The 8,337-nt window shown below is 44.8% G+C and overlaps 2 non-coding genes across 2 annotated transcripts; both read right to left on the reverse strand.

Moving 5' to 3' along the window:
* Nucleotides 1-896: 896 nt before the first annotated feature.
* Trnaa-ugc lies at nt 897-968 on the reverse strand. The gene has a single exon. It is a non-coding gene; the product is annotated as a tRNA-Ala (tRNA).
* A 148-nt stretch (nt 969-1,116) lies between these two features.
* Nucleotides 1,117-1,188, reverse strand: Trnaa-cgc. The gene has a single exon. It is a non-coding gene; the product is annotated as a tRNA-Ala (tRNA).
* Between the last annotated feature and the right edge of the window lie 7,149 nt (nt 1,189-8,337).

Consider the following 8,337-nt stretch of genomic DNA (forward strand, 5'->3'; position numbering starts at 1 on the left):
TGTTACTCCGCAATAAGCAGGCTCTCTTGGGATGACAAGAAAGAATCCAGCGCCCTGAACGCTGTTCGATCCAGGACTCTGAAGAGTTGAAAAGCCTTTCAAGTGCTTACTACTGGGACAAGCCGCTTATTTCCAGTGGCTTCATGCCGGTCTGCTCAATGCGCCATCCCGCCCCCTATAGTGGAGATCAGTGGAACCAGCCAGTAAAGTGGTGTTTTCTGGAGGGCTCTTTACCGCTGATTCAAGAAGGAACAATCAAGCGGGCATCTCTTCTGTTCTTCAAAGCCAGCAGCATATATCTGCACTTTTTGCGTCAAAATGTTAGGAAGATAAAACGCCGGCTGAAAGAGGCCTTCAACTTTTCTTGCGTCCTGACAATTTTAAACTACTCTTGTATTTTATGCGACCCGCGTGCAAAAACGTGTATGAATTAGATTCAAAGTGTTAAGGGGGAAAGCGAATATGGAAAATATCTGAAGAGTGCCGATTGTCTTCACCTGGTGACACACTTCGGTACTCTTAAGCCGAGATGCTCCAAAAAATATCTTAAAAATGCCATTAAAGATAAACTCCGAAAGTTTGGTTGGAGAGGATGTCTGGCAAAAAAAGTGGAGTGTCGGGGTCTAATCCGCGGTCTTTCACATGCAAAGTGAACGCAGGCTGGGTTACGTCTCAGATGAATATGACGTTCATTATGGCAATGTGTAATTTCAGCATCAACCAAATGTCTAAATTTTTATGTAAAAAAAAAAAAAACTGATCGCAGTTGGCACAGACACCTGCGCTGCCGTTCTGATATGGCACTGTATCTCAGAATTTCACCAAATATCTTATAATACTCATATCCCAATCCCAAATATAGAACCGAAGAAGTCACCTGACAAAAAAGAAGGGAGTGGAGGAGCCGGGGATCGAACCCGGGGCCTTTCACATGCAAAGCGAACGCTCTACCACTGAGCTACACCCCCGATATACGTTACACTTGGGACATGTATCATTTCAACATTAATTTATATCTGAATTTTCAAAAGAAGCCTCAGTGGAGCTAGAACACGTGGATATGCAGCCATCCGCCCGCCATTGCCGCATAAATATAAAAAAAAAAAACAAGCTAACTGGAGGTGCCGGGGTTTGAACCCGGGGCCTCTCACATGCGAAGCGAGCGCTCTACCACTGAGCTACACCCCCTTCTTGTTTCGATCTATAACCAGGCATTTATCATTTCAAAAAAAAAAAAAACACTTTCAGAAGCACTTATATAAAAAAGGGCAAGCTGAATTACGACTGAGGCAAACTGATTAACATGATCTTGTAGTGACCATGTCCCCCTAGGATCGGCAACCAATCAGGCCCCATCTCCCAAAACGTTATACACTTCTCTAAACTGACTAATGCTCTAAGCAAAATAGTGATTCACTAGTCGAGCATCTACATCAGCGTGCCGCACTGCCATGCGGCTCTTCCAGATACTGTGTAAGCCAATGCAGAGAGCAAGTCGTTTGCTTCTTGGGCAGGAGTTGCGATGACGTCAGACTAATGCCGAGCCCTGATTGGTTTTGGTTGAAAGGATAGTGGGTAGATCTCAACGCTAGGTGCCTTGAGGTATATGCACTATTTTTTCCAGTCAGCCAATAAGAGCTCGGCGTTCTGACATCATCAGTATTCCTGCGCAAGAGCAGAGCAGCTTGCGCTCCGCATAACCGTACGGTACAGAGTCATTTGGGGCAACAGGCAGGAAACGTATCCCGTGTGCGCTTAAAGGAAGTTCCTCTTTCAGAGTTCGCTCCCAGTAGAACACCGCGTCCGAACAATGTAAAAACACATGCTGAATCGACTCTGGCCTTTTGTACAAGATACAGTTCACCGTCCTGGGAACACATATGCCCTTTTCGTCAAGCCATGTTTTAACCGGAAGTGTTCCACTGTGAAGTTAAACGAAAAAGGTTTTCATTGTGGCCGGGACGCGACGAAGTACATCTTGTCCTGAAGAGGCACTGTAAACAGCTCGAGACAAAGGGGTTGGAAAATACGTTTCTATTTGATTTCTTGTAAGTCTCTTTCGAGAAACAATGTTCAAATATTTCAAAGAGAAACGCGCGGTTAAAAAGGTGCATGCACCGGCAATTTCCTTCAAATAAGCACTCAGTGGTCCCGTAGCACCGCCACTGGATGAAACAATGAAATCGGGCTAGGCGCCCGACAACTGAGCCTGAAGAACAGTGTGCAAAAAGGAACCTTCTTGCCCTCGCAGGTAAAGTAAACGGTTAACAACTTGGCGTATAAAAAGGTGTCATAAAGAAAGACCACCATGCCGTACGCGTCGAAACAAATTCATTCGGCTGATACGCTGCCAGTTGGACGCCCATACATATACAGCGAGCACACGATGCATGCTTCTGAATGCGAAATCGAGAACAATGCGAGACCTGTAGACGATACCACAGCTTAGCGACAAAAAATTAATTACACAATTCGCAACTTTCACGACTTAGGGGGCGCGCTGTCACCTATTAAAATGGTTGTCACCTGGATGATCGTCGTAGAACAGCAGTACGAGGTTGGGTGTGCGACGCGTAAGTAGTTCTAGTTTTGCTATATACGAGCAGTATTGGAGCCTTACTTTATTTTTTCACGCCAGGAAGGAGTAAGCGAGCACCTTTATTGTGAAGTCGATTATCCTGGAGCTAGGGAGCGTGATTTTCACACAGTGGTACCACCATCGCTGAAAGTCGCGAATGTAGCTCTCGCGAAAATAGACAAACGGCGGCCTGCGCCGGGGGCCGCTTTCTCGCACAGCTTATCAGTCTCTTCACTCCACAGACCTGCGCTGTCACGATAGCATTCCTGTGGTACGCCGAGATAACGGGTCGGAAGGGTTGACCAGGCAACGTGAGCGAGAAATTTCGGCGTCGGTGCCGATCGGCCGGGCCAAAAACCCGAACATTTAAGCCAGTTCACGGAACATCCCGTCCAAGAATAAAATGTTTTTGTGATTTTGACGGCCTTTTCAATGCTCTCCCTATCTGTGCAAAAAAAAAAAAATGTAATATCGTCCGCATAAGCCAAAATGCGAACTTTGCGCGCATTCAAGGTAAAACCGTAAACATGATCACGTTGAATGATACTCAGACAGAATGGTTCAATATACAATGCAAACAGTAATGACGAGAGCGGACAGCCTTGCCTAACAGAAGATTTTACTGGAATGCGTTCGCTGACTCGCTTGTTAACTATAAGACTCGTTGTGCAATTATAATATGCCATTTGTACATCTTCAAAAATAATGGGTCCTACATCGATATGCTTCAAAATTTGGCTCAGAACGTCCTGAGACACCCGGCTGAAGGCCTTTTCTAAGTCAACTTGTAACATGGCAACTTTGCTCAGTTCACCATCACAACGCTCCAAGATACTGCGCGTAACATGAATGTCAGTCAAAATAGTCCGGCCCTGTATGCCGCATGTCCGGTGAGGCCCAACAACACCCGTTATCACACGCTGCGAACGGTGAGCGAGGACTTTCATTAATATTTTATAGTCCACATTAGTAAGGCTTATTGGACGGTAGATGTTTACACTGCGAAGCTTAATGGGGTCGTCACACTTCGTTCGGCATTAACACTTTATGTGTGCGTGAAAAGGATGGGGGGAGAACTTTTCTTTCATATGCCTCAGTAAAAACTTTGAGTAGCATGAATGAAATTTTATGTTTAAATATTTTGTAAAAACCAGCAGTTAAGCCATCTGGGCCTGGCGATTTTTCGGTATTTAAGTCATTTATTTCTGTTGTTACCTCTGACAAGCTGATTGGTTCCTCTAAAAAGCCCCTATCGGTTCCATCAACCTTCGGCAGTAGAGTCAGAAAGTCGTCTTTGAATACCAACAGTGGTGGGGCGCTACAACTAAACTTTCTATAGTGCTCAACAAACGCCTCTTCGATATGAGCTTTATCGTTGAACAAAACCCCAAGGTGTTCTATTTCAGCTACATCAATAGCTCGCGCGTATTTCTTTGCCGCTGCCACCATTCGTTTTGTCGGTTGCTCTCCTAACAAGAAACGCTCTGAACACACCCGTATAGCCGCCCCTTTGTATCGGTCGTGATTCAGGCTCTCGAGTTTGGCTTTCAAGTGGTTAATATCTTCAATGAAAACGCCAGGTGCTCGGCATTCTTCTTGTAGCAGCTCCTCCAAATATTTTATGTGCTCCAATTCTTGATCTTTCCCCTGACATGTCCTTTCAAGTGCATTGAATTTCGCTTCCTGTTTAAACGTCACCCAGCGCTCGCTTGCACTGCCTCCTTTCAGTTGCGCGTCGAACCAGATTGACTTAATAATGGAGAGAAATGATTCATTCTTCAGAAGTTGCGCATTCATTTTTCATAATTCCCATGAGAAATTGGCCCCCTCTTTGTTTTTACCAAATTGAAAGGTTACAAGGCAGGGATCGGTGATAGCAACGTAGTCAACAGAATAACCCCGAAATAAATATACCAGATCCGATGAGATATGCGCCCCGTTCAATCTAGCGTGACTGACACCCTGAAAGTGCGTAAAAGGCATCCAGCTTGACCTCGACTCACAACACGCGACGTCTTCCGGAACAAAATCTTCAATACTGTCATTTCATTCTAGGGTACTGGCTTTTCTATAGCGTGCTCGGTTGGACCTGTCTTCAGCTCAGCCGACACAATTAAAGTCACCCAAATAATGAAAGAACGATCGGACTAGCAATGCTGATAAAAGTTTTGTAAAAAAAAAGCTTTTTTTTTTTGCTTTTTTAGGTGCATAAACAAATGAGAAGCCGTTCATTTCCCATCAGAGAAGTCGCACATGACAAACCTTCCAGACGGGCAGGTCGTCACGGTTTGCACGACAGCACCTAGGGATTTTCTGAGAAACAGGGAGCAGCCAGCCGAAAAACACACAGCGCGGCTCATGCAGACCTGATACGGCGCCAGAAAAGGCCTCACCATGAAGTGGGTCTGGTCCTCGCTCTCGACTTTGGTTTCCTGAATTGCGACAATGTACAAGTCATGCTCGGTGAACAGCCGGTAGAGCTGCTGCTGCCGTCGTCTGACTGCAAGTCCGCGAGCGTTCAACGTAGCCACGCGCATAGCGTTTTCAAGGGAAACCATCGGAAAGCGAGTCTCAGACTTCGTACGCTGGGCTCACCCCTCACTCTACTTGGGAAGAGACTTAGAACGACTGCCACCAGCGCTGCGTCCCCTCTTGCTCGGCACCAACAACCAGGGACCCTCAGTCTGCTGGAGCGACTGGTCGGTTCCCTGCTCCGGGTCGATGAGCCGCCGTGGACCAGTTATTGCTTTCGCATTAAAAAAAAAAAAAAAAAAAAAAAAAACAACGAAAGATTACATTGGTGCGTGGCCGATTTTTATATTAAATACGGTATCAAAGATCGATTACCCCAGAACTATCACTGACACCAGAGGGCGCCACTGAACGAGGAGAAAGAGAGCCGTTTATGTAGAGTTTAATCATGAATTGGTAAGAATACGACGAAAATAAGAGCGCGTCATTGGCCCAAAATTGCTTCAGTGACCGTGGGCGCAATTATTGACAGCTCTTGTTACCAACTACTACCCACAAATATTTCCCTAGCGGGGGCAATGAGCTTAACAAGTACCCTTCAATCACAATTTTTATGCAAGAATGTATTCACCTATTTAATTTCAGCACGCTACAGTCAATCTTGCTTTTGATTGCACTCTCGGCCGCGGCTGCGACGGAGTGAACGGTAAATATTGCGGATTCGGCGCCGTGAGAGTTTTAGATCCAATCCCCAAACGAGCATCCCACATTCGCAGTTTCGCCTCAGGAAATTTTCTCGTCAGTGTCTGCTTTCGTGGCTCAGTAAACGCGCTCAGCACCTTGAAACTCCCCTTTTACGCGAATCTCTTGCAATTATACATTCATGGTTTTTCAGCCTCATCCAGAGGCAAAAAAATACCTGCGCCGCGCCACGCGAATCGCTCAAGGTGATCCCCGATCATTCTTACTTCTAAAGTTCATCACGGGGCGATTATGCGGCGCTGGCGGCGGCGCCGCATTCGCCAACCCACCCCTGCTCCAGCCAGCTCCTCCCAGTGACCATACTGTGTTTGTCCTCGTCCCGTGGTGCCGTCTGGTTTCGACCTTTTGATACCGGTTTTAACAAAAAATCAACCAAGCATATATATACAGGGTGTCACAAAAGAAAATTTACACTATCTTTTTTACCGCAAAAAGGCATCGCCGAACGCTCATTCTCCGCCCAAAGGTAGCGCTAGAGGTCACAACCAGACGCCAAAGTTTCAGCCCGATCCGATAACTTGATCAAAAGTTATAAGTGATTTTCTGAAAATTTCGATGGGAAAATGGCGGCCGACGGAGTTTTCAAACACATGGGGCTCTATGGCACCAGAAACCGAAAACGGGCAAAAGTGGGCTCCATTTTCCCATTGAAATTTTCAGAAAATCACTTATAACTTTTGATTAAGTCATCGGATCGGGCTGAAACTTTGGCATCTGGTTGTGATCTCTAGCTGTACCATTGGGCGGAGATTGAGCGTTCGGCGATGCCTAGTTCATATTTGCGGTAAAAAAGACCGTGTAAATTTTCTTTTGTACCCTGTATATATATATATTTTTTTTTATGCCTAGAATTTATAGAATTAGTTATGCCCGTAAACAGATTATCGCAGAAAGTGGTTTAGTGCCCCTCTATCTGTGACTAAAGTAAATTTTGAATGGTGGTGAAAATTGTCTATGTGCAGTCTGATTATGTGCATTCCGTGTGCAGCAGTGTGTATAAATAGCGCTTCGGCTTTCCCCGACGGTTCGTTTGGAAAACACGGCAAGGATACCGAGAAATAGATAAAAGTTTGTTGTCATTGCCACTACGATATGCTTCCAATATTTAAACTCTGAGGCAGACGTCTAGGAATCATTTCCGGTCGATAGGAATCATATAATATATACATGTGTATGTTGGCTTCATAGTTAACCCTTAAGCCGCCAGTCAGCTGCTCATATATACATTATAAAAAAAAAAAGTCGTGGTATTTGCTGCCGACGTGCTGACAGAATTACCTTCCGACACGTCTCAGGCACGCTCAAAGCACGTTTGCTTCATACATGCTGTGTATACATGTCCGCGGACAGCTTTTTGTGTCACCAATGTGACGGACATACAAGGAAGAGACGCGCCCCAGACAGTCTGTGCAGGCTGGTGGCGGCAGAAAATGCCGGCCGCACCAGAGCTTTCTGGAGGAGATGTTTCGCCCGGTCTTCGTCCTTTTGGTTGCTCTCCTTTTATTATCGTACTGCTGCGCATATAATATATACCGGGTATTCTTTTTTTTTTATTTTTGCAGATCTGTTTAAAAAAAAAAAAGCCTTGAAACCTACACTTATGCGGTTTGTGCGAGTGAGTTATACGCCCAGGCGGACATTATGTGGGTGGCTAATCGTCGCGATAAGTAGGCTAATTCATTAAAATGCGTTAATTAACTTTTTAATTAGTGAAAATAGACATATGGTTCCAATTACAAACTTGCTGAGCGTCGCCCAAAACCCCTAAATCAGTAATTTTTAGAAAGACTTTGAGCACGTGAGAAGCGCAGTTGTGCGCTGAAGTTACCACTCGTGGAGTAGGTGCAATGTTGGAGCTAGATAAGAGACGGAAAAATTTCGCGGGCGCCTTACCGAAACCGCTAGCCTTGTACCTGCTCCACGAGTGGTAACTTTAGTGCACTACTACGCTTCTCACGCGCTCAAAGTCTTTCTCAAAATGACTCATTTGGGGGTTTTGGACGACGCTTAGCAAATTTCTGATTGGAACCATATGTGTATTTTCACTAATTAAAAAGTTAATTAGTGAATTTTAATTAATTAGCCGACTTATCGCAAAGATTAGCCACCCACATAATGTTCCCCTGGGCGTATAACTTACTCGCACAAACCGCATGAGTGTATCTTTCATGGCTTTTTTTAAAACAAATCTGTAAGAATAAAAAAGCACCTCTCTCTCTCTCTATATATATATATATTATATATATATATATATATATATATATATATATATATATATATATATATATATATATACTATATATATATATATATAAGAGTCACCGCAATATCCGTGGTTCTAACGCCGCGTGCCAATTCTTATCGTATGATGGACAAGCAGTGTGACCCTCGGCTCACTGTGTGATGCAGGTTAAAGACCTTAGGCTTGCCGTTGCACTGCACCGGCTAAATTGCTCATCTAGAGTGGGTAACAGCGTCACCATGCTCTGGTAGACTAACCTCCCACCGTATAAACAACTAACGAC

Source organism: Ixodes scapularis, unplaced genomic scaffold (assembly GCF_016920785.2).
Source record: "Ixodes scapularis isolate PalLabHiFi unplaced genomic scaffold, ASM1692078v2 PGA_scaffold12__126_contigs__length_90152505, whole genome shotgun sequence".
NCBI classification, from domain to species: domain Eukaryota; kingdom Metazoa; phylum Arthropoda; class Arachnida; order Ixodida; family Ixodidae; genus Ixodes; species Ixodes scapularis.